This window comes from Apteryx mantelli, chromosome 15 (assembly GCF_036417845.1).
Source record: "Apteryx mantelli isolate bAptMan1 chromosome 15, bAptMan1.hap1, whole genome shotgun sequence".
Taxonomy (NCBI): Eukaryota; Metazoa; Chordata; class Aves; order Apterygiformes; family Apterygidae; genus Apteryx; species Apteryx mantelli.
In genome coordinates this window covers 23,101,478-23,123,389 of record NC_089992.1, presented here as the reverse complement: position 1 = coordinate 23,123,389, position 21,912 = coordinate 23,101,478, and the positions used below count along the sequence as shown (strand labels likewise).

General features: G+C 61.9%; 1 protein-coding gene across 1 annotated transcript in view; it reads left to right on the top strand.

Moving 5' to 3' along the window:
* Positions 1-21,595: 21,595 nt before the first annotated feature.
* Positions 21,596-21,912, top strand: part of LINGO1 (leucine rich repeat and Ig domain containing 1) — a 238,608-nt gene continuing 238,291 nt past the window's right edge. The window contains exon 1 of the mRNA XM_067305383.1: positions 21,596-21,677. The gene's annotated coding sequence lies outside the window, so the exon portion shown is untranslated. The remainder of the gene's footprint in view (positions 21,678-21,912) is intronic.

The following is a 21,912-nucleotide window of genomic DNA, read 5'->3' as shown; positions in this document are numbered from 1 at the left end:
TATCTCCTGGAAAATTGGTAAACAGAAGCATGTGAATGAGGTGTTGATTGCAATCAGCAGGGGAGCTGGGGCTGAGAGCGCTGGAGAGGCCGCGGCTGCTCCCCAATCACTCGGTGGCCCGGGGCGGCTGCTGGAGAGGATCCGCTTCCGAGCTCCGGCGCCGCGCGGCGGAAACGGGCTCTCGAGGCCCAGGAGCGCGGCAAGGGCACGCTTGGCTCTCGGCACTGCCCCGGTGACGGCAGCGCGGGGGCACGAGGGAAGATGTTTGCACGGACGAGGCAAGGTCGGCAGCGTGGACTGAGGAGAAAGGCTTTGCTGTCCGGTTGGGATCCCTTCCAGCTGCCTTGGTCCTCGTCCTGGGCTAGGCTACATTGTGCCTCTGCTACAGGCTGGGAATGGCAAGCGGTACGCATTGCGCTCTCCCTCCGCTCTGTGCAGTGAATTTGGGCTCTGATCTCTGCCTTGACCCAGGGGAATGGGCGAGAGGGGCCAGCTCAGCCCGCGCAAGCGGGTGCTCTGCGTTCACGCTGCCACCCCCACCCTTGGGACCCCGCCGCGGCCAGGGGAAGCCCGTCTCTCCCCGCTGAGCGCCGGGAGCTGGCAGAGCTCTCGCATCGCGGGGCCGGGCTGCTCCGTGCGGCTGGTGGTTTGGATGCTGCCTGTCGCACCTGGAAGGGGAGCGAGGCCTCTGCTGAATGTTAACGAGCTCACAAACCTCCTCCCAGACCTGGACTCTCCCATGTGCTCGTGCATAACGTTTTTGATCTGCTTTCACAAGCAGAGGTGCCTTTTTAATTAACTCGTGGGCCTTTTTGCCTCCTTGCGTCATGCTGGGGAGGGCAGGAGGCTGCCGTGGGGAACACGGTGCCTGAGGGTCTGCCTCGCTCCTCTGCGAGCTGGCCTGGAGGCGCAGGGGAGGGAGAGAAGCCAGAGGGGCTCTTGCAGGAGGAAGAGGGGGAATTTAGAGCAACCGCTGGCAGGAAGCTCCCTGCCCGGTGCAGCTATGAGCACAGGCACCTCCTCGGGGTGCCCGTGCACCGGGGCGCTGGGTGCCCTGCGGGCTGGTGGGGTGGCCAGGCCGCATTCGGGGTGTGGGAAGCAGGAGCACGCAGGGGATTTCATCTCTCCTGCATGCCCAGGTAGCAGCATGCTTCCTCCTGGCAGGACCCTTGCTGGGAAGATGCCACAGTGCAGTGGGAGGAGGCAGGCTTGGAGCACTCAGAAAATAAGAGCTTAAAGGGATAAATGTGATTTAAAGCACATCCTACTACTAATCTGGGCAGAATGCAATTGAACTGATTCCCAGGCCTGGGACACTCCTTGCTGATCCGTTCCCCTAGCGTCCCTGCACCTCTGGAGATGCTCTCCGGAAGGGCAGCTCCTGGCCAGGTTGGGGAGGCAGTAGCCACCAGGCTCTCATATCATCAGCCACTACCTGACTGAACGCAGGCATGTGCTGGCTGAATTTCTTCCCGTTCTGCTTTGCCGGTAAGGGTTTTTTCCAAAGGCAGGTGAGGAGAGCACAGGTCGACCTTGTTGGCTGGCCCAAGGCAGCCCTCCGTCCTTGATGGGGAGGAGGACGTGGGCAGAAGACATGGGCCGAAGCGCAGGAGTAGGGGCAGTCTGATTTCCCATGGAAGAAGACGCGCCTACCAGAAAGGAGCACGCCAGAGCTCTGCAGAGAGATGAGGCAGGTAACTTCTGCACAAAGCCCCACTCTGCCACGGTAATTAGACGAGGCCAAAGCTGGTTCCCTGGCAGAGAGGGCGGCCCTGAGACAGCACCCGCCTGGCCCACCCCGGGGTGACATGCGGGGACAAAACCAGGCTCTAGCCTTGGGCTTCTGTGCCGAGGGAGCCAAGCACAAGTGAGGCAGTTTGTGCCTTCTGGTGGGGAAGAAATGTCCCCAGCAAGAGCTGAGCCGCTTGTCCTGCTGAGGCTTTCAAAGTTTCAAGGAGTTTGGCAACTGTCTGGCCCATCCCAGAGGGAGTGGGCAGAGGGAAAAGGCCTGCAAGAACATTCCTGTTCCTTGCCAATGAATTTCAAGGTCATTGCAGAAGGAGAGAGGCAGAAAACAGGTTTAAATTCGCGGGCTGAACCTGCTCAGCTCAGCTCAGCGCTGCCCCAGCCCCACGCCAAGCTAAGAGACTCCATCCAGACCGCAAATCGCAGCGAGCGCAGTGCTTGCCGTGCTAGCTGCAGGAAAGGGGGCCGGAGAGAGAGCAGACGCACTTCAGGAAGGCACAGAGACCAGACGGTGGGGCCTCGCCGCTGCCCCGGCTCCTGCAGGATTTCAGGTGGCCGGGCGGCACGAGCGCTGGTGGCTCGAGCAGCTCCCAAGTCACAGATGCAGCCCGGCCGGCGCTTAGTTTGCCTGCATCCGTCCTGAGTCCTTGAGTAATTCATTCCCCATTGGGCTTTTCTCTGAGATAGATGGTTAAAAATCTTCCCTCTGAGGGTTAGACCCTTCTCGGTGTGTCCAGGGCATCAGGCAATTCCCTTAGTCTCTCGCAATATCGCCTGCCTGCCGGAGGACAGGGAGGGGAAGGGAGAGGGCTGGAGTTGCGCGGTGTTGTCAGAGAGCAGCATCTTGGAGAGGAAAAGGGGGTGCAGGTCTCCGGAGGGACCTGGAGATCTGCTGCGGAGGCTCTTGCTGTGCGGTGCCCCCAGAGCTGGGTGCCCCTCGGCTTAGCCTGAGCCGGGACTCTGGTGACAGCCGATTCCTGCCGTCTGCAGAAACGCAGCCCCCGAGCACGCTGTGGGAACGGCCCGCGGCAGCACCGTGGTGCCAGCATGTCCCTGGGTTCAGAAGAGCTTGGCTGGGGCAGAGCAGTTAGAAATGAAACAGCTAACGGAGTTTTAGAGGGCTCCTAATTGCTTCAAACTTTATCCTGCTCATAGGCTGATAGTAGAAGCTAAACAAAGCTAATTAGAAGGTATTTTTGGCAGCCTGCTCTGTTTAATCCTTTTTTGCATCCTGCCGGGTCAGAGTAGCCAGATAATAATAACAAAGAGATTTCCTGAAGCGCCGAGGAGCTGCACGCTGCGAGTGTAATCCCGAGGCCTGACCTCGTTTCCGCAGTACGTCCGAAATCCCCACTTCGGTTCCCGCGCTAGCGGCTCACCTCAGCCGCCGTGAGCGCTGGGCTGCGGGACCCTGCCGGAGAGCTCTGGGCGCAGGCGCCTGCGTCTCGCTGAGATGCCCGCAGGGCTGGGCTTTCCAAGCATCGCCTTTCCAGGCCAGGCTCGGAGGACAGGTCCCCACGGCCACCTGGGGCTCACTAGCCACCTCTCCTTCCGCTCCCCCAGCGCGGCCACCCCCGGGATGGAAAGCCAGGCACCCTAGCCCGCTGCACACGGTGTTTTTCACTTGGGAGGGCTTCAGATATGATTTGCATCATGCCATCCCAGTGCCAGGATGGGTTAAACCCCCGGTGAGCCCTGCAGGATAAAGAGCAGAGCTCTGTACACGGGACGGGTGGTGTGGGCCATGCACGAGGTGACTCAGGCCGAGCATGGAGAATAGTTGCAGGCATGCAGGAGAAGTTAGTGACTCTTCTTTTTCAGTTCTCAGCTATCCCAGGGCGGCCTGCGCTCATTGCAACTGCAATGCAAGAAGTAACCATTGTATTTCTTTAACCAAATCAAATTTCTCCTGGAGAAAGAGGTTTGGGAAGAGGCAGCTTGGGCTCTGGCTGTGGGAGCGCAGGAGGGGTGAGGATGTACTAAATGACCCCAGCGGGAGCAGCGCGGCACAGCCGAGCCCAGCAAGCGGCTGGGGCCGGGCGCGAGGCAGCCGGCGGGAGCGCCGTGCCGTGCTGCGCCGTGCCGTGCTGCGCCGTGCCGCATGCTCCGCCGGCAGCATCCGCCCGCCCCAATCGCGGAGGAGGGCTGCATGTGAGATTTGCCTAATTTCTCTCTGGATTGTTGCAGGGTTAAATGGCTGAAACGTTCTCTCGGGGTCGTGACAGGCTGATGAATGGCAGAGCCTGCCGAATGCATTTCCCTAGCACGCTTAAGGACGGCTGTAAAACCCTTTATGGCCTCTTAGTTACGAAACTCCAGACGCCGAGGGCCCAGCTCCAGCGCTGGGCTAATACTGCATGGCTTCATTGGCATCGCAAAGGTGTTGTAATTACGGCATTTAGCACGTTGGAGATAATGGCTGGCAGAGGCGAGTAAGAATTATTAGCCCTGTTTCAGAGCAAGGGAGGCAGAGGCAACGGAAACGGGTGCGGATGGTCCTTTATCATCCCCTACCATCACCGGCAGAGCTGGGAATGTGTGAGTAAATCCTCGGGGGAGTTCGCTGGGCGAGGGGCTGCCGCAGCTTGTTTAGAGGGAATGCTTAATAGGCGAGCCAGCAGCCTGGCGCGGGATAACGCCTCCGTCTGTAATGCAATGCCCCGGGGGGGCAATAAGGCAATGCAAAAAGCCCTTGTGGGCCCTTTGCAACTGCTGCTCTGGTCTCCTCTGCTCCCAGTCCCGATCTGCCTGGCCGCCTGCCTCTGCCTTTCCTATCGTGCCTGGAGAGCAGGGAGTGGGGGCGTCCCATTGCCATGGGCTCCGGAGCCTCCCTGGGCCCCTCAGACAGGACCGGGCTGCGACCAGGCTGGTGTGGCGGCATCTGATTCATTCTGCTTCCAGCTTTGGGCTCCTGCCAATATGTTCACCCATGAGTGCCTATCATTAAGCATCTGTTTAGGCATTTATAAGTGGCCTGATTTTTTCAAGGGTGCTAAAAACCCCAGGTGCCCTTGAAATCGGTAGCTGCTGAAGGTACCTAATACCTCCAAAAATGTGTCGTTAGAGACCAAAATGATGGTGCTGATGCCCAGCAGAAACAGGTGGGCAAAGGAGAGCACCCCAGACCTGATGTGTAGAGGACCCAGCCTGCCTGACGCAAGGGCCAGCCCTGTCTGACGTGATGACCACCGCAGCCCTATCCAGCATGAGGACCTTGTCCAGACTGGTGGAGACAAGCCCTTGAAAACCCTCTGCCTTAGGGAGCAACCTCCCGAGCTTTCTACTCGATGGCCCCTGCCCGCTGGGTGCTGCGTGGGTCCGAGCCAGCGTTAAGGTTGCCCCTGCGCTCCTTTCCCCACAGTGGTCCCTGGGCAGCAGGATTTCAAAGCCCGCAGTGCAACGCACTGTTCGATAATGCTGGTATCTCAGCTCTCTCGTGCACCCAGCTCATGGGACTCGGGTGCCTCAACCCTGGGAGGGACAAGGAAACGCCGGGAATGATGGGTTTAACCTTGCAGGGGCTGCGGAAACATCTCGGGGAAGTACCTTTCCCTGCAGGGTGTCAGTATTGCCGGCTGGGTCTGGCTTTTTCTTCCCTACCCCAACCCTGCTGAGCAATTCTGCAAATGTGGCCTTTGCTTGAGGGTGCCAAACTTCTCGCAAAACCCTGCCCAGAAAAAGCAGCTGAAATAGGATCCCAGAGGATTATTATCCAGTCATCCTCGGCTGGAAACACAACTGCTGAGGATAAAGCAAGGAATTAGATGAGGGGACCTGAAGACTGGGGCTTAGACTTGAAAAGTCATCCCTGCAGGAGGAGAACAAAACACTGGCAATATTTTTGCTACCGTGCATCTGTTATTTGACCTTATAAAACTCTATTTGTGGAGGTGGTTGTTATTTTTCGTTAAATCTTTTAATCTAAAATCCCATTAGGCTCAGCAGCGTGTTCATTTGTGAGCAGAAGCAAAACAGTTTGGTGTTTGCTCATTTCTGTCTCTTCCTCACTTCAAACAGATGTAATAAAACACTTTCTCTTTCGCTCTTGTTTTCCTTTGCGGCTTTGCCGCTTTCGGAGCGTTCGAGGCAATCCAGCCTGTTCTTCTGCCCTCCCAGTGCCATGCACCGTTTCCAGCTCTGCTGCTTTCTGGTCTGTTGGAATCAAACAGTTTTCACGTGATGTCCTCCGGAGCGGCGTCCTTTCTTTGAATGGCTCTCCTGCCTCCCGGGCCCTGGAGAGCCGCGCTGCTAGGGCGGGGTCAGCTCAGCGGTTTCCAAACCGAGTGTTTGGCCTTTAGAACAAAATATCATTAAAAGATGTATTGCCTACATTATGCAGAAGCGGCTCTTCTCCCTGCCTCGATCAGGCGTGTTCTTAAATGGCTATTGATTTTTGCGGATCCAAATTAAGCGCCGACAAACACAACGTTTGGGGATCGCTTGGCTTTGGATAATTTTTATTTAGTTTTTTTGGAGAGAGTTGAGGATTTTTTTTTAAACAAAACCTCTGGGTGCGCAAAGCGACGGGCTGCAGGTGTCCTGCCAGGCAGGGACCGGCAGCGGGACGGCTGGGGCTGGCAGCTGCTCAGAGCAGGAGCCGAGCCTGCTCCCGACCCGCGGGAGACCCCCGTGCTGTGACCAGGGGAGGAAAAACCTGCTGGCAGCCCTGGTTTCGTGCCAGCGGGGCCTTGCTGTGAAAATCCCCCAGTCCCCCTGGGGGGCAGCGCTCGCGGGATTGCCCCAGGGCGAAGCCGGCGATGGGAAAGGGCCCGGGGTCTGCGGGTGCCGTCGCCGTGGCCCTTTGGAGCGGTTTTTCTGCCTCCCAGTCTCTGCCATCTTTATTTCAGGAACGGCTTAGAATCAAGCCTTGAGGAATTCCCCGGGAGCTACAGCAGAGCACGGCCGGTCCCGGTAACCGAGCCGTCACCCTTGGCTTCAAAAATTAGCTTTCCTGCTAGCAGCTAGCGTGCTTTCCTCGTATGTGGCTTGCTGGGGAGCACGCTAGGCGCCGGGACCGGACTTGTCCACCAGGAGGGCAAAAAAGGGGGAGTTAAGGCCCAGAATGTTTCTTTTAAGGAACGCTCGCGTTCGGGGGGCAGCGTGTGCCGGGCGGCTTGCCTGGCTCCGGGCACGGCAGCAGCACGGCTATCAAAAGCACCCCCAAAGCGCTGGGACCGTTTGCTTGCAGCCCAGGCTTTGGGTTCGGGAGTGGCGAGACCGAAGGGAGGCGCCTTCCCCGCCTGCTCCGGGCCCTCCCTCGCTGGGCGGCGTCGGCCGCGCGGGCACGTTGGCCATTCCCGCCGGGAGAACAGGAGGGGACGCCGCCGGGCGGCAGCGCTGGGGCCTGGGGGCTGCCCCTCGCCCTGCGTCGCCCCCGCGGGAGCAGCGGCGCCGGTCCTGCAAGGCCGCATCCGTATCCGCCTCCGGAGCCCGCCCGGCCCCCTCGGACGCGCTCCTCGGGCCGGCCGCGGAGCCGCAGCCTCGTCGGAGCCTTCCGAACGAGTGCCGGGGCTTCTGCAGCTGGGCTTTCCCCCTAAGTGAAACAGGCAGAGTTTAATTAGCTGCTGATGGCCAGTAAAAGCTAATAAAGGTGAGCGCAGCAACAAGCCACGGGGAAGTGGCAGCCTTCCCAGCCGGGCCTGCTCACCTGGGTAAATTAGGGCTTAGTTTAAAGGAAGTACAAGGAAAGCTCTTCCATTGTATCGATGTGGCTGTGCTGGGGAACGTACGATACGTGTAGGAGGGAGAGGCTGAAATGCGTAATGCGCAAGCTATCTCCTATAGCCGTGCTGCTCTGGAGCTCTCCTATTTTTGCTGCCGCCGCTGGAGCACCGGCAGCGCAGCGGCAAGGCTGCGCGAGCGATGTGCGACAAGAAAGCATCTCCGTGAAAAATCGGCAGGCTCCGGGGAGGAGCCGGATAACGGCCCCGCTCTGGAGGACCGCCGGGCCCCGCTCCCGCGAGGGCTGGGGACGTGTCCCGCGCTCGCCGGGGGCGGCCCAGGGTACGTGCCGGCGGGGACGCTGCGGTGCCCCCGCGAGAGCGCGGTTTGTGCGGGAGGGCCGGCACTTATGCTAAGTGCAGGGGATTTAATTTGCTGGCAATAGCACTTCGATATTACAAGGCGCTCCGGAAAAAAATCGGAGAGGGCCTGAAGCAAAATGCGTTCGAGTCAATTGAAGTTAACTTCCCTGGGCACGGGGCCAGGCCCCTCTTCAGAGGCTGTTTTCCAGAAAGGCAGCGGATTGGCTGCAAAAAGGTATTTTCACTTGCTTTTTATTCAGCCGCCTGGAACCCACCCACCCAGCGAGGCCGCGTGGGGCGAGGCGCAGGCGATTCGGCGCTCGCACAAGCGTTCGCTGCAGCAGCCGTTTCGCGGGGGGCTGCAGCTGCCCAGCGGATTTGCCGCCTGGGCTCTCCGTGAGAAACCCCCGCCGGGGCTGTGGGGACGCCACGGGGCGAAGCCGTCCCGTCCTCCTCCGGACGTGCGGCGGCTCCCGTCGGCGGAAGCGCTGCGGGGGCCGCGATGTGCTGGGGTTGTCCTTGCAGCCCGTGTCCCCCTGCACCGATGCCGCTGCGAGCGGCCGGCTCCAGGTGCTCCCGGGCGCCGCTCACCTCCTGCGAGCCGGGGCGCCGGGGGCTCCGGTCCCGGGCTGGAGGCTGGGTGGCCGGTGGCCCTGCCGCCTTGCGAGCCCCCGGGGAGCCGGGTGCTTGCGCTGCCGGGCTGGCAGCACCGTGGCTGGGAAGGTCAGGCTCCGGACGCCGGGGCGGCCCCGCGCCGTGGAGGGGCTGGGGGATTTTCAGCGGTTTCCCTCGCCCCTTCCCACCCCCCGCAGCCCTCCGTCCAACTCCATTACCACCGACGGTTGCCGTCTGCTTAACTGCACCTCTCCCCGTGCCTGGAGCTGGCCCCCGGCAGCACCGAGCCCCCGGCCCGGCTCAGCCCCGGCCCCCTGCGCCTGCCTGGCGGCGCGGGAACCGGCTCCCGCATCCCCCGGCTCCCCGCGAGGATGGAGGGGCGAAGCAGGAGGCTCTGTCTTTTCTTCCTCGCTCATCCTGCTCTCTGCCGTCATCGTTTTCCCTCGCAGGCGCTTCTTCTGGCCTACTTGCATCCAGTTCATTTTCCTTTTCTTAAATAAAATCTGACTGCCGGCCTTATTTGGTAAATGGAGCTGGAGGACTGCGGGCTGGTGCTTTTTTTCTCCTGACAAGCCTTTCAGGATGGGGAGATGAGATGGAAAGAGGAGACAGATGAATAGGATGCAAAAGCAGCGAAGAAAAATAAACACGAGATAAAGGGAGCGTGGGAGAGGGAGGATGAGGCGATGCATAGCCGGGCAGTGACGGAGAGAGCAGAGCAAAGGCAGAGCAGGCAACGGGAGGAGAGCAAGGGTAGGCGGAAGGGGCTGCCGGGCTGCTGGAGCGCGGCTGCAGGAGGATTTGCTAGCACAGGTGCCTGGTGAGGAACAGGCGGTGCGGGACTGGAAGCCTGTGCGATTTTCCCGTCCTTCCCCCCGCCCGTGCTCCCACTCGTGCCGGGCGCTGGCAGGGCAGGCGGGACCTGCTGCGCGTGGGCACAGCACGTGGGAGCCGCAGTGCTGCGCGGGAAGCAGACCCGGGGCCGCGCCGAGGCACGCCGGGCAGCGGGAGCAGGCGGCGTCCTGCCCGCACACCACGCCGGCTCTCTTCCCATCCCCTCCCGGCCGCGTCTGCGTCTGGATTTGGGAAGAGCGACTCAGCCCGGCGAAGCGACGGTCACGCTTTCATCCGGGAGCGCGCTGCTCCTCCTGCACGCGCTGACAGAGGTTTGCCCAGGGTCCACGTTTCTACCGTGAGCGGCCGGGAGCTTTAACCTGTGTCTGTCCCCACCTGTCAAGCACTGTAAACATCTTGGAGGTAGTTAATGCTCTGAAACAACGGAGGTGCTTTAAACGCAGCCCGGGGCCGAGCGGGCCCATCGGACCCATCCTAGAGCACATAAATATCCCCTCTGTGTTCCCGCTCTGCCGGAAGGCAGCGATAAAAGCCGAACCCGTCGTGGGTGGGTCGGCGGCAGCCTCTGCGCTGCTTCCGTACCACTTCCAGGATAATAATAGTAATAATAGTAGTAGTAATAATAGTAGTAGTAGTAATAATAACAATATGATACCCAAATCAGCAGGCCTCGGGTGCGGAGGTGTGCCCAGCCCGGCAGGAGGACGCCGAGGTTTCGCCTCCTCGGCGCCCCACGGGGCATAGCGGGACCCGGAGCAGCCCGGCCCGGTGGCACCAAACCCGCGGCAGGGCGGCTCTTCCCTGGGGTCTGAGGTCTGAAGGCAAATAGAAATAGCGCAGTATATATATATTTTTTCCCCATTCCTTTAAAATCTTGGGATATCTGGTGGTTTGGGGGCTGACTCTTTGGGATGCTGCTCTTTGGGGAGTCCGAGTGCTTTGCACCCCCACAAGAGCTCCTTACAGGAGCAGTGCAGAAGTTACTGTTTTTAATATCGTTTCCACGCTTTCAGCAGGCTGAATAGCGCTTGAGCAAGCGCCTGAAGGCGAGTAACCTGTCCCAGCTCTTGAAATCACAGGCTTCACCCGCGGAAAACGAAGCCCTCGGCTGAGGGCAGAAAACGAGGGCTAAAGTGCTAAAATTATTTGCGGGACCCCGATGGACGGCCAGGGAAAGCGCCTCCCCATCCCGAGGCAGACGTCAGCGTTGCAGCGCTGTCCCCGTTCTGATTTTAATAAGCTGAATTCTCAGCTGGACCTGGCAGAAAAATCAATGGCGGGACTTGAGAAAGCAGTCAAAATATGTGGAGCTAAATTGGCTACCCTGCAGGCATCAGCTCAGGTTCTGCACGTAGTAATATTCAGCTCTGCCGAAAGAAAAAAAAAAAAAAAAAAAAGACAATTTCAAAAATCCTCTGAAATAATCACCTAAGATTATTGAAGTCTATTAAAATGCCAGGGGAAGATCTGGCAAGCGCTTTTTTAAAAAGTTGGCCGTGGAGGTTGGAGGAGAGGGAAGCCACCTCGCGGGGCTGAAAGTGCCTGGGGAGCTGCGGGGGGGGGTTTTCCTCCCCGCTTAGATCCGAGCCGGAGCCTGCCGCCCCGCCGGCAGCGGCGTTATCCGCAGAGGAGCACGTCGGGCTGAGCAGAGGCTCCCGCGCGCCAAAGGCTCTTTCATTCCGTCCTTTCAGATCCCAGCGACGTCCGTCTGCCCTTCCAGTCGCGGCCTGAAGCTCTTCGTTTTTGGCGGCCCGGCGTTCGGTAGCCCCAGCCCTCCCGGGGTGCCCTGGGGCCCTCGCGACGCCTCGGGCCCGCGAACGGCTCGGGGAGTCTCGCCCTCCGACTTTGGGGCTAACAAGCTCTCTTGCAACTAGGCGAGCAAAGACAGAGGAGGAAGGTGGGGAAAAAACGTAAAGAAATAATTTTCTTCTAACAGCTCCCTTTTCTTCTTCAGCGTGAGCCCTTCCGGAGGAGGTCTTTAAAGTTAATAATGTTCGTTCTTTCTCTCTCTCTCTCTTTTCCCACGACGCCTGGTTTAAATTAATGAAATGTCAAATACCATTAAGTTCTGATCATGTGTTTGTGATAATGAAGAGACTGATTTCCAGCCAGTTTACAGCTCTGATCCGCTTTCCCTCTCCCGCACCCTGTCCTTGCACCCTGACTAAAACTCCCCTTATTAGATTTGCTCCTTCATCAGCTTCCTCCCGTTTCCATCTGCTGCGGCCCGAGGCTGGGGGAGGCCTTTGGGTCTCGCAGAGGATTTCAGGCTTTTTAAACCGCTCTGTGGATTCTGGCGCGGCCCTCCCCAGCCCCGAGTGTCCTGCCCAAACCGGCGGGCGCGCCGGGCTGCGGGGCCGGCCGGGAAGCCGCTCCTGCCTTCGCGGGGCGGCCGCGGGGCTGGCGGGCTGGGGCGGACGGGCTTCGCGGGGCATTTGGAAGGAGGAGTGAGGATCCCCCGAGCGCTGCTCGCCGGGAGCCCCGAGGGGTTGGAAAGGCCCCGCTGACCTGCCGAGGGCAAGCCGGCACACCGGGCTCCCCGGGACCCGCCGCAGCTGCAGACGGGCACCCGGGGCGCGACGTTGCTGCCGGAGGGACGGCCAAAATGTAACCGGCCCGACGAGCGCGCTGCTTCTTTTCCTTTCTCTCTTTCCCCCTCTCTCTCGGCGCTTGGGAAACGCGTATGTTAATGAGTTGACAAGGCCGCACGACAATCCGACGCGTTGCACCGTGCTCGGCGAGCCTGTAAGGAGGAGCAGGTTCGTTAGCTCCCGCGTGCCGCTCCTCGGCGGGCAGCGGCGGAGGCGATCAGAATTAATGCAAAGAGGAGCAGCCAGCCGAGGGAGCGCCGGCGCCAGGCGGGCTCGCGGAGCGCAGCCGGGGCCCCGGCGTCCTGCGCCAGGGCAGCTCTGCGGGGCCGGCACGTCGCGTGCCGGGGAGGGAGCGCGCACCGGCACGGGAAGCACAGGAGGCTTTTCCCGCACCACGCCGGGAGCGCAGCCCTGCCGGGGGAGAGGAGGAGGAGAGGAGGAAGAGCCCCGGGCACGGCGAGGGTGGCACAGCGGGCCGAACTCGCAGCGGGGCGACGAAGGGCAGGACGAAGGAAGGCACCTGCACGCAGGCAGCTGGACGCGCGGAGCCCTAACGGAGGGGCACCGGGGCGGCGAGCTGCTCCGGCTGAGAGCGCCGGGCGCCACGTCGCGCCGCAGCGCGGCCGGGCCGGGCTCTCCGGCACAGCGGGCGGCTCGAGGGGCTGCTCTGCAATTTAGGACTCGGCACCAAAGACGCCGCCGTTGGGAGGGAAGAAAGCCCCGTCGAAGGCTCGAGGAGGTAATTTGCCTTGGCACTTTCTTATAAGAGTGAATTGATTTTTGCTGTGCCGTGTCAGGCTGAATTACGGATGGGGGAAGCGGGGCTGCCGCTCCCGGAGGTGACGGTGGCGTGACCGGAGGCGCGTGCGGAGCGGGGTCTCGGGCCCGGCCCCGCAGCGGTTCCCGTGCCGAAACGGGCCCAAGAGGGGCAGAGCCGCCGGTGGGGCGCTCGAGGCGTCTCCGAGCGGGGGCCCAGCGCAGCCTCCGCTCCCCACCTGGGGCGGCAGCGGCATTTCACCCCCAGACGCTGTCTGGCACCATCTGCCTCCCCAGCCTGGAGGTTCCCGCTTCCCAGGACCAGTCAGGCCAGGCCTTTCCTGGACGATGCCGGCTGCTGAAGGGGAAAGCGAAGCATCACGGGCATCCGGAGACGAGGTGGGAGAGTGCGAGCGTGCAAAAATGTTATCCAGGGATGTTCACCTGCCTGGGCTCCAGACTTGTCCCAGCCGACCAAAGAGGTCCGGGCGCTCTCCTGCCCCTGGGCCTCCAGCAGGCATGGATCCACCGGCACGCCGCAGCTCCGGAGTGTGGGATGGGGCTGGTGTGCTGGCTCTGCCCCCAGGTGCTTTATCCGTTTCGCCCGGCTCGGAGCCGCTCACCCAGGCACGGACCCTCCCGCAGGCTGCCGGGAACTGCAGTGCAGCTCGGCCGGCAGCAAGTAACGGAGCCATGCACGGGCTCTCGGCGGCCCCCGGCACTAGCGGGGGCCTGGGAGCGCTTCCCGGGGTGGGAGACGGCCCAGGGAAGGCGCCTTCCCCCCCGGCGCGGCCCCTTCCTCCGTAGATGGGCCCGAGCATCCTCGCGCGCCGCCTCGGTTTTCACCGAGAGCTGGCGGGGAGGCGGCGGGGGGAAATGAGATCCGGCCTTTTTCTTCCTTGCCCTTGTGTTTATTATCGTCTGTTATGAGCCAGCTCCAGGCCATAAGTTAGTCTTGGGAACAGGAGAGGAAGAGCAGCTACGGAATGGGAGAGACCCTGCGGAAAATCGTCACCTAGTCACAGACGCTTCCCAAGCAAAGGGCTCAGACTATCCGTCCCCTCTTTTCCCAGTAAATCCACCCAAAGAGCAGCTGGTGCGTCAAGCCCTCTGCTCCCTGATCACAGCAAACTGGGTAGCAAACAGCGGCCTCATCCAGCCCTGCTCAGCACCCCCAGCCCCGGCGGGACGGAGATCCCTGTCCCCGGGGAAAGAGGAGGGACTTCCCCGGATCTTGGGACACGGCGGTGCCCGGGGAGGGGGCGCGGAGGGGCCTGGCCCTGCCGCCCCCCGCAGCCCGGCTGGGCCCCTGGGAATTGCACGCGGGAACGGGCTCCCGTTTCCGTGCTCAGGCGCCGGGGTCGCTGCGGCAGCCGAGCGCTTTGCACGTGCCCTTAGCCATCCGTGCGTCTCCGTGCGGGCGCGCTCCGGTGCCCAGTGCCAGCCTTTGGCCTCTCTACCCGGCAGAGTCTCTCCGCATGCGAGGTTTCATCGCAGTCAGGCAGAAGCCATTTTCCATAGGAAGCTGCAGGACCTGGGGGGTAAATAAACGCGTCTGAAAGCCTGGCGGTGCAATGAGTGAATTTAAAACCTACCTTCTCTTCTCGTGTATTAATTCGCTTGGTATTACATTTAATCTTTCACTTACTCGGGCTTCACTGGCTTCTTTTTCCCCTTCCCCCTCCAGCGGCTCCCCAGGATTTTCTTCCTTCGGTTTGGAGCGGGAGCTGCTGATGCCTCGGAGCAGGGCAACGCGGGGCGAGGGGGGGGGATCCGGGCCCTGGCCGGGAGGAGCCGCTGGGTCCGCGGGAGCCCGGCCGGCACGCGGCTGAGCGAGCCGCCCCGCGTCCTCCCGCCTCGCCGGGACCCGGCTGTCTCGCAGGGCGGCGGGGGGGCCGGGGAATTGATCAGCTGTAATCAGGACACCGGGCAGCGGCCAGGCACCGAGGGCGCAGGGCTTGGGTTTCGCTCGCCTCCCGGCGCCCGCTTTAATTACCCTGCTGCCCCGGCCCCCCCCGCGCCACCGGGGCACCGGCAGCGCGGCCTCGGTGCCGCCGCCACGGCGTTAAACTGCTTAGCGGCCCCGTAACTCGATTTCCCTAATGCGATTGCGCTGCTGGTGTCTCTGCGTGCTGAGCAGCCGAGGGCTCTGCATGAATAAAACAGGCCGCCCACGCCACCGCTCCCCACGGCCGACCGACCGGCCCCCGCGCCTTCCCGGGCGGGGTGCTGAGGACTGGCGCGCTCGAGACGCTGCTGAGAGCGGCCGGCGCTCTCCCCGCCCGCCCGCGCGGCTGCTGTCCTCTGTCTCTTCCCCGGCCTCTCCTTCCCTTCGCGTTGCAGCGCACGTGGACCCTTGGCCGCCTGGAAACGCGGCCCCAGCCGTGCCGGCCCCCGCCGGCTGCCCCGCGGCAGCATTGCAGCCCCTATGGTGCTGGGACCGACCGCATCGCCGAGCACCCTCTCCCCCGTGCCGGCCAGGGCCCCGGCTGTCCCGGCTGCTCCCGGGACGCAGGGAGGCTGGCGGCGGCGGCGGCAGCGGGTCCCCAAACAGGCGGCACGGCGAGGACCGGCTCGTCGCCAGATGGCCGTCGCCTGCCGAGCGCCGCGGCGGTGGGAGCCGACGGTGCCGGATCAGACGAGTGAGAAATAGGCCCCTATTTCACAGCCCAGCTCCGCAGCGCCCGGCTCGCCGCAGGCAGCCTAGGCTCGGCGCTGCGTGACCTGATTAATTAGAGTGAAGTGCAGCCGCGTGCCCGTGGCTGATGCAGATCAGAGCCGTATTTCCAGCCGATCCGTCTGGGTGCTCATCTAATGGTGGCAAAAGAGGAGCCACAGGGCGATCTATTCCCGGTGGCGCATCCGAAAGGAGCAACAGGGAGGGAGGCAGCGGCCACCAGCCGCCCGGCGGCGTTGCAGCCAGCGCCGCGAAGCCTTCGAGGCACGTCAGGCGGCATCGGGAGGCCCCATCCGGAATATCACACGTAGTTTCCACCACCTATCTCCGAGAAAGATTGACCTAAACTGGCGATAAACCAAAGGCGAGCGCGGGGGTCGCATCCAGCCCGCGCCGAAGGGGCCACGGGCGGGAGGTTCGGTCTGCACCCGGCTGCCGCGGCGGCGCTGGGGAGCACCGGGCGGAGGCTGCTGGGGACGGCCTCCTCCCTCCCCTCTTGCTAATGAATGGAGGTGAAATGTGCTGTGCCATGACTTTAAATCAGCAAAGAAAACTGCAAAGCCGTGGGGTTTTTGTTCCCCCCCACACACACCTGCTGAATTCAGCAATGAATGTGAATTAGCAGCGTTTTGGCTGGGCTCTGCACCTGCTTCCTGTGCTGATGCGGGGAGCGAGTCCCTCGCGCGCATCCAGCCTCCTGAGCTAATCCACGGTGCGCCTGGATCGGCACCTTGCATTTCACACGACGCCTAATAACCCCAGCGGCTTAACAGCTGCTCAGCGCACGCTAAGCCCCCAGGATTCTCCGGAGCAGCCGGAGGACAGAGCAAGCCGGCTTACGCGGGAGCGCCTGGACAGCGGCACCCCGTGGGTGGCGGGCAGGGGCTGCGTGGGACCCCACGGGGCAGCGAGGATGGGCTGCATCAGCCTTGGCGAGCCGAGCTCTCCGGAAACGCTGCCGGGTGCCTGCTGCGATTCACCTCCGGAGGACTCGCGGCGGCATTAGCCCGTCCACGGCGAGCAGGCAGGGCTGCGGCAGCGAAGGGCAGCCTGGGGAGCGGATGCGCGGGCGGACGTCTTCGAGCCCCGTGCGCTCCGGGGGCGCCGGAGCAGCACCCCGGGTCCGGGCCTATCGGGGCCTCAGTGTGGCAGGAGCAATTTGCAGCTCCATTAGCACTTGGAGTCGGCGCAGCGGCCCTGCAATGTGTCCGTTTGATAAGAGGAAAGTTCCACTGAATAATGAGCAGTAATTGGATTTCAGGGTTAACCAGCTTGCAGCAAAAATAGAAAAGAAAGGCGAGCCATTGGATATTTCTGTTCTGGCTCATCAGACACTGGAGGTTTATCTCTGCTGAGAATAGCACAGGAGAGGTAAAGTTATTAGTGACCATCAGAGCATGGTGATACCATCTCCCTCTTGTGTTTAGTGGCATGAGTCTGTGCGTCCTCTGTGAGTCTCATTTAAGGCGATGGGAGTTTATAACCCCGCTGTGGGAGCGCTCCGCACGTACGCACTTGTGGCGCAGCAGAGGAGCGAAACCGGCCTTCCTTGGCTTTCAGGAGAACCGAACCTTTCTGCCGCCCTCCGAACGGCAGGGCGAGCGGGGCTGGGCCGCGGGAGCCCGGGCCAGGGCGGTGGCGTCGCTCCAGCTCCCCTCTTGCGCGTGCACGGGGCATACGGCAAGGGCTGCTGCCGGAGGTGGTTTCAGGGGACACTTGGGTCCCGAGTGTGCAGCCAGGGTGTTGTAGCCTGGTCCTACAGCTCAGCCCTCCCTGCAGGGTGGGATGCAGAGCCCGGCTGAGTTTTGCTCTCCCACCGAAGGAGTTTTCTAGCAGGGCTGTCCCCAGGACCAGGTGAGCAAGACTGAGTTTTGGAGGTGGTTCCTGAGAGCAACGCTGATTAAAACCAAGGGCTAGAAAGCCAGGGAGGTGAGCACGCAAGAGAAACAGAGCCCAGCCGAAGGAGCCTGCAAGGTAGAAATGAAAGATTCGAAGGCTCTTTGCTGCTCGCCTTGATTTCTGCAGGGACCCGCTGCTGCTTTCAGATGTCTCCAACAAAGAGGAGGGCACCTCTGGGCGAGGGAAGCAGCAGGGCTTGGAGCGGCCAAAATGCCCCTAATTAGCACTGAGCGTGAGCTACCTTGGGCCTGGCACTTGATGGTCCTCTGCAGAGACTCAGCAAGCTCTGGCTCCCGCAGCCAGCCCTGGGCTGCCGAGCTATTTTGCAACTGATGTGCCTTTAAAGATTTGCGAGACCTCATATTTTAGCAGTGGGGCTCCATCAGCCCCTGAGGACCCTAGTTGCCGAGCAGGGCACCAGAGCTGCACAAACACCCTCTCGCTCCTCTCCGGTGCGGTGTCGCCAGCTGGACGGCAACACGGAGCCTTCACGGCCGTGCGGGGCATCAGGAGATGCTACCTGAAGAGCTGCACACAACTGCGATCACCCATCTTCCAGTAAGATTAATTCACTTTGGACCTGGTGCAGAGAAGGGCTATTAGCATGATGAGGGGAATGGAGAGCCTGTCTTACAAGAGGAGACTGAAAGCACTTGGCTTGTTTAGCCCAGCAAAGGGAAGGCAAAGCGGAGATATTATTGCTCTCCATAAATATATCAAGTAAGTAAGCACCAGGTACAGAAAAGAACCATTTAAGCTAAAAGACAGTGCTGGCACAAGGACAAATAGGTTTAAACTGGCTATTGTAGGCTGGAAATTAGGAGACAGTTTTTAACGATGGGAGCTGTGAGGCTCTGGAAGCAGAGGAGGAAAAATACCTCGTGGCTTGGAAGATGGAGCTGGACTGGTGCGTGAAGGGAGCAGAAACCCGGCCACCTGCCCTTGCAGGGGCTGAAGTGAGAGTCGCAGGGTCCTTCCACCCCGGCCTCCTTCCAGGTTTTGCTGGGCTTCCCTGGGCCCTGCTGGCCTCAGCAGGGGACTTGCCAATGAGGGGACATCGCTTGATGTCCCCAACACTGTAGCGCAGGTGGTATCATTCCTCCAGGTTGGGACAGCCGAAAGCTAGCTTCCCTCTTCGCAGGGGCTGGGAGGCACCGAGCATTTTGAAGCAGCTTCCCAAACAGCTCAGGAAGGAAAGGGGCAGTGAGCCGAAGGCAGGCTGGTGTTGGCCCTTGGGGGAAGGTGCAGCAGAAGTCCCTGGCTTCTGCCTGCTTCTTGTCTTCTGATGCATCAGGCCACGGCTGTGCTGTTCCCCAGGTGCAAAACAGCTGTGAAGCGCCAGGAGGGTCTCCAGGCACCCAAGGGCAAAACAGGGGTGCCCATGCCTTGTCCACGTGCTCCGAGGCCCCAAGCCCAGACTGCGCTGGCCTCCCGCCGCTCCGAGAGGTGCCTAACTCCCCCAGGCTACTGCAGACAAGCTGCTTCTGCCTTCCCCAGCGTCCTCTTGGTGTGCCTCATTATTGATCAAAAATGCATTAAATTATTCTGAATTCTCTGTATATTCTAGGGCCTGTCTAAAGGGTTGGTGAAGAATCTACTGATTAGGACGCTAATCAGTTTGGAGAGCAGGTAATTTCTCAGCTAGAGATCATCTCCAAACAGGAAATCAGATTCAGGAGATGATAGCTGCTTTATGCATCCCATCATGGTGGCCGAGAGGAAGGCTCATCGTAACAACAAGCAGAGCTGGAAGAAGATCATTAATAATAGTATTAATTGCTTTATGATCCTCCTACCAGGTGGGTTTTCCTATCACTTAACTCTAGTTTTAACTGAAAAAGAACAATTCTAGCTGCAGCCCTGGAGTCTGGGCAGGTTTTCCAGACCCTGTCGCTCCTTCCTGAAATCAGAGGGAAGGCATTCCCTGCCTTCGGTGTGTTTGAATCTGGCACCGGGCCTGGGATCACAGGAAGACACAAAAGCATCTAATGGAGCGACCACTGGATGGAGCCTCGAAGGTCATAATAATACATGGTTCTGGCACAGATACGCCCTGATGAAAAACGCGAAGCGCAAAAGCAGTGAGTACCGTTCCTGCGTCGTTCCTGCTCTGCCACAGGTAAGGACGGATGCTGCTTGGGCTCGCGCACCACATCGGCGTCTGAGGCAGGCCGGACGGCGTGCTCTGCCCACCAGGCCGGGGGCCCCTGCGTGCCGCCCGCTCCTGGCTGTCCCCGGCTGACCTGGGACGCCTTGCTGGCGCTGCAGGCCTGCTCCTGCTCCCAGCCTCGCTTGCCCTTCCTATTGCGGCCGTGCATTTTGGGGGCGAGGGACCACCTCCTGCCGGGGGCGTGTGCAGCACCTGGCACAGCGGGGCACCTGTGCCGCCTCTGGCCACTGGGTGCTGCTGCAATACAGACAATAATGCTGGGGGCAGTTTTACACCACCGTCCTCCTTCCTTACACGCCCAGGAAAAAAGCAGAGATGCTTTATGAAACCTACCAAAATGCATTGTTTCATTTTGGCGAGACAAGCAGAGATAACGTAAATGTGTGAAGAGAATTCAAGTTTTGATTAAAACCCACAAACCTGGAAGCCTCTGCTCCTTCTTGAATACATATGAGCATAATTTTGGCACGAGAAAACATCTGATGATATCTCGAGCAGCAATCTGGCAGGGTGGCAGTTTTGGGAAGGGGAAGCTTGTGGAAGAAGCCCCAGCGGCTTTCGCCCGCCCAGGGCCCTGGCGACCTCCTGCGTGCCATGCCTTCGGCTGCTCTTCGCCCCCCCACCCCCTCCACGCGGCAAACCCGGCCAGGGAGATAATATTAGATCTGGGAACAGAACAATGCACAATTCAATCACGTTGCAAAGTTGCAATACAGCCCCCCGAACGCTGCATAACGATGGGTTTTTACGGACGAGTGCATGAGTGTGTCCATGTAGCTAACGCGCAAGAGAGCGCTCGCAGAACGAGGCCTGCAGAGAGGGTGAGGGCTGCTGTGGGAGCGGGCTCTGCCGTAGCCCTGGTCTACACCTTTCTGCAAGGATTAGCGTCTACTGTGCTGTACGCCCTGCGCCAGGCTGCAGCTGGGGGTGTCACATGGGTGCGGGACATGGTGGAAGCTGGTCACAGAGCAAATGCTGAGGATGCTCCTGCAGGGCAGGCAGAGCTGTCTGGGCAGGGGGGTGCAGCGGGGAGCAAGGAGAGGAGCTTCCTCGCCGGGCTGCCAGACCCTGCAGAGCCCAGGTCTGTAGTCTCCAGGCAGTGTTGCCCATGCTGGGAGGTGCCTGATTCCTCATCCCCCATCACTGCCAAATGCACCAAGCATCAGGGAAGGCTACAGCTTCTTTTCAGACCCTGCCTAGATGAAGTCTTTCTTGGAAAACCCAGCACCCTGGAGCGTTCCTCTGGTGGGACGTGGGCTGCTGGCAGTGCTGTGTGCCTCGTGAGACAGCCCAGCGCATGATCCCCCTGACCACAGCAGGATGGCGTTTATCCCGGGGATGGGGGGGTGGATTCTGCTGCTCCGGAAGGCACAGGATCGGGCAGTGGTTAACCTGTCTGGCCCAGGCCATGGCCAGCTCTTCTCTCTCCAGGGTTTTCCACAATGGAGAAGACCTTTCCAACTACAGCCTGTCTCCCTGGGCAGTGGAGGGGAACATTTCTTCCCAGCTAGCACCTTTGCTCTTCTCCCTCACCAGCTGCTGCAGTTGCTGGGGTCTCTGAGCCGCATTGGTGCGTTGTCCCACAGTAACCTAGGCAGGTGCCTTCATGTCCCGCTTGCTCGGGCTCTGCACCGGGGCTGCCCCGTGCACGGAGCCCGGCACCCCTGCGCTCCGGGCATCCGCCTCCCCACCGCTGACCCTCATCCAGAACCAGGCGGCAGGTTTCCCGCCGGCCGTGCGGCGCCCAGGGACTCAGCTGAGCCCTGTCACCTCGTCACACTGATGGCCGCAACGGCAGCGGCGCCGGGAGCCGCCGCGGGCGCCGGCCCGGCCGCGCGCAGCCCCGCGGGGGGAGCCCACGGGAGGGGGGGGGAACCGCGCGACGCTCTCCCTTTAAAGCCCGCGCGGCGGCGGAGCGGGAGCGGGAGCCCCGCGCCGCGATTTGTCGCCGGGACCGGGCGCGGCGGGGCGCGGGCGGCGGGGGGGGCGAGCGGGCGGGCGGGGGCGCGGCGCCTCCGGAGCGCGGCTGCCTGCGGGAGCTGCGCGGCGCCGCGGCGGCGAGCGGAGCCTGGAGCCGCGCTGCGCGGGGCCGGCCGCGCCGCAGCCGCCGCCGCCGCCGCAGCCCCGGGGCATGCGCTCGCCCCCGCCGCCGCCGCCGCTGCCGCTGGAGCGGGCTGCCCGGCGCGCCGGGCCGTGAGCGGAGCGCGGAGCCCGGCGGAGCCTCGCGGAGCGCGGCGGGGCGCCGAGCCCGGAGCGGCCGCCGCGGAGGATGCGCCCGGCGCCGCGGAGCCGAGCCCAGCAGCAGCGCGGCGCCTCTCGCCCGGCCGCCGCCCGCGCCCTCGGAGGTAACCGCGGCCGGGGCCGGGGCCGGGCGGACCGACCGACCCCTCGGGGCGGGCCGTGGGGTGGGCTGCGGTGGGGGCACCGCGGGCGGCTCTGCCGCCGCCTCGGGGGCCCCCGGGAGACCGGGGCATGGCGCAGCCTCCGGGGGCGGGTGGTGCCCGGCGCCGCGGCGGGGGGGGGCGCTGCGCCGGGCCCCCAGGTGAGCCGGGCCGCTTCGGGGCGGGCGGGTGGGGGTCG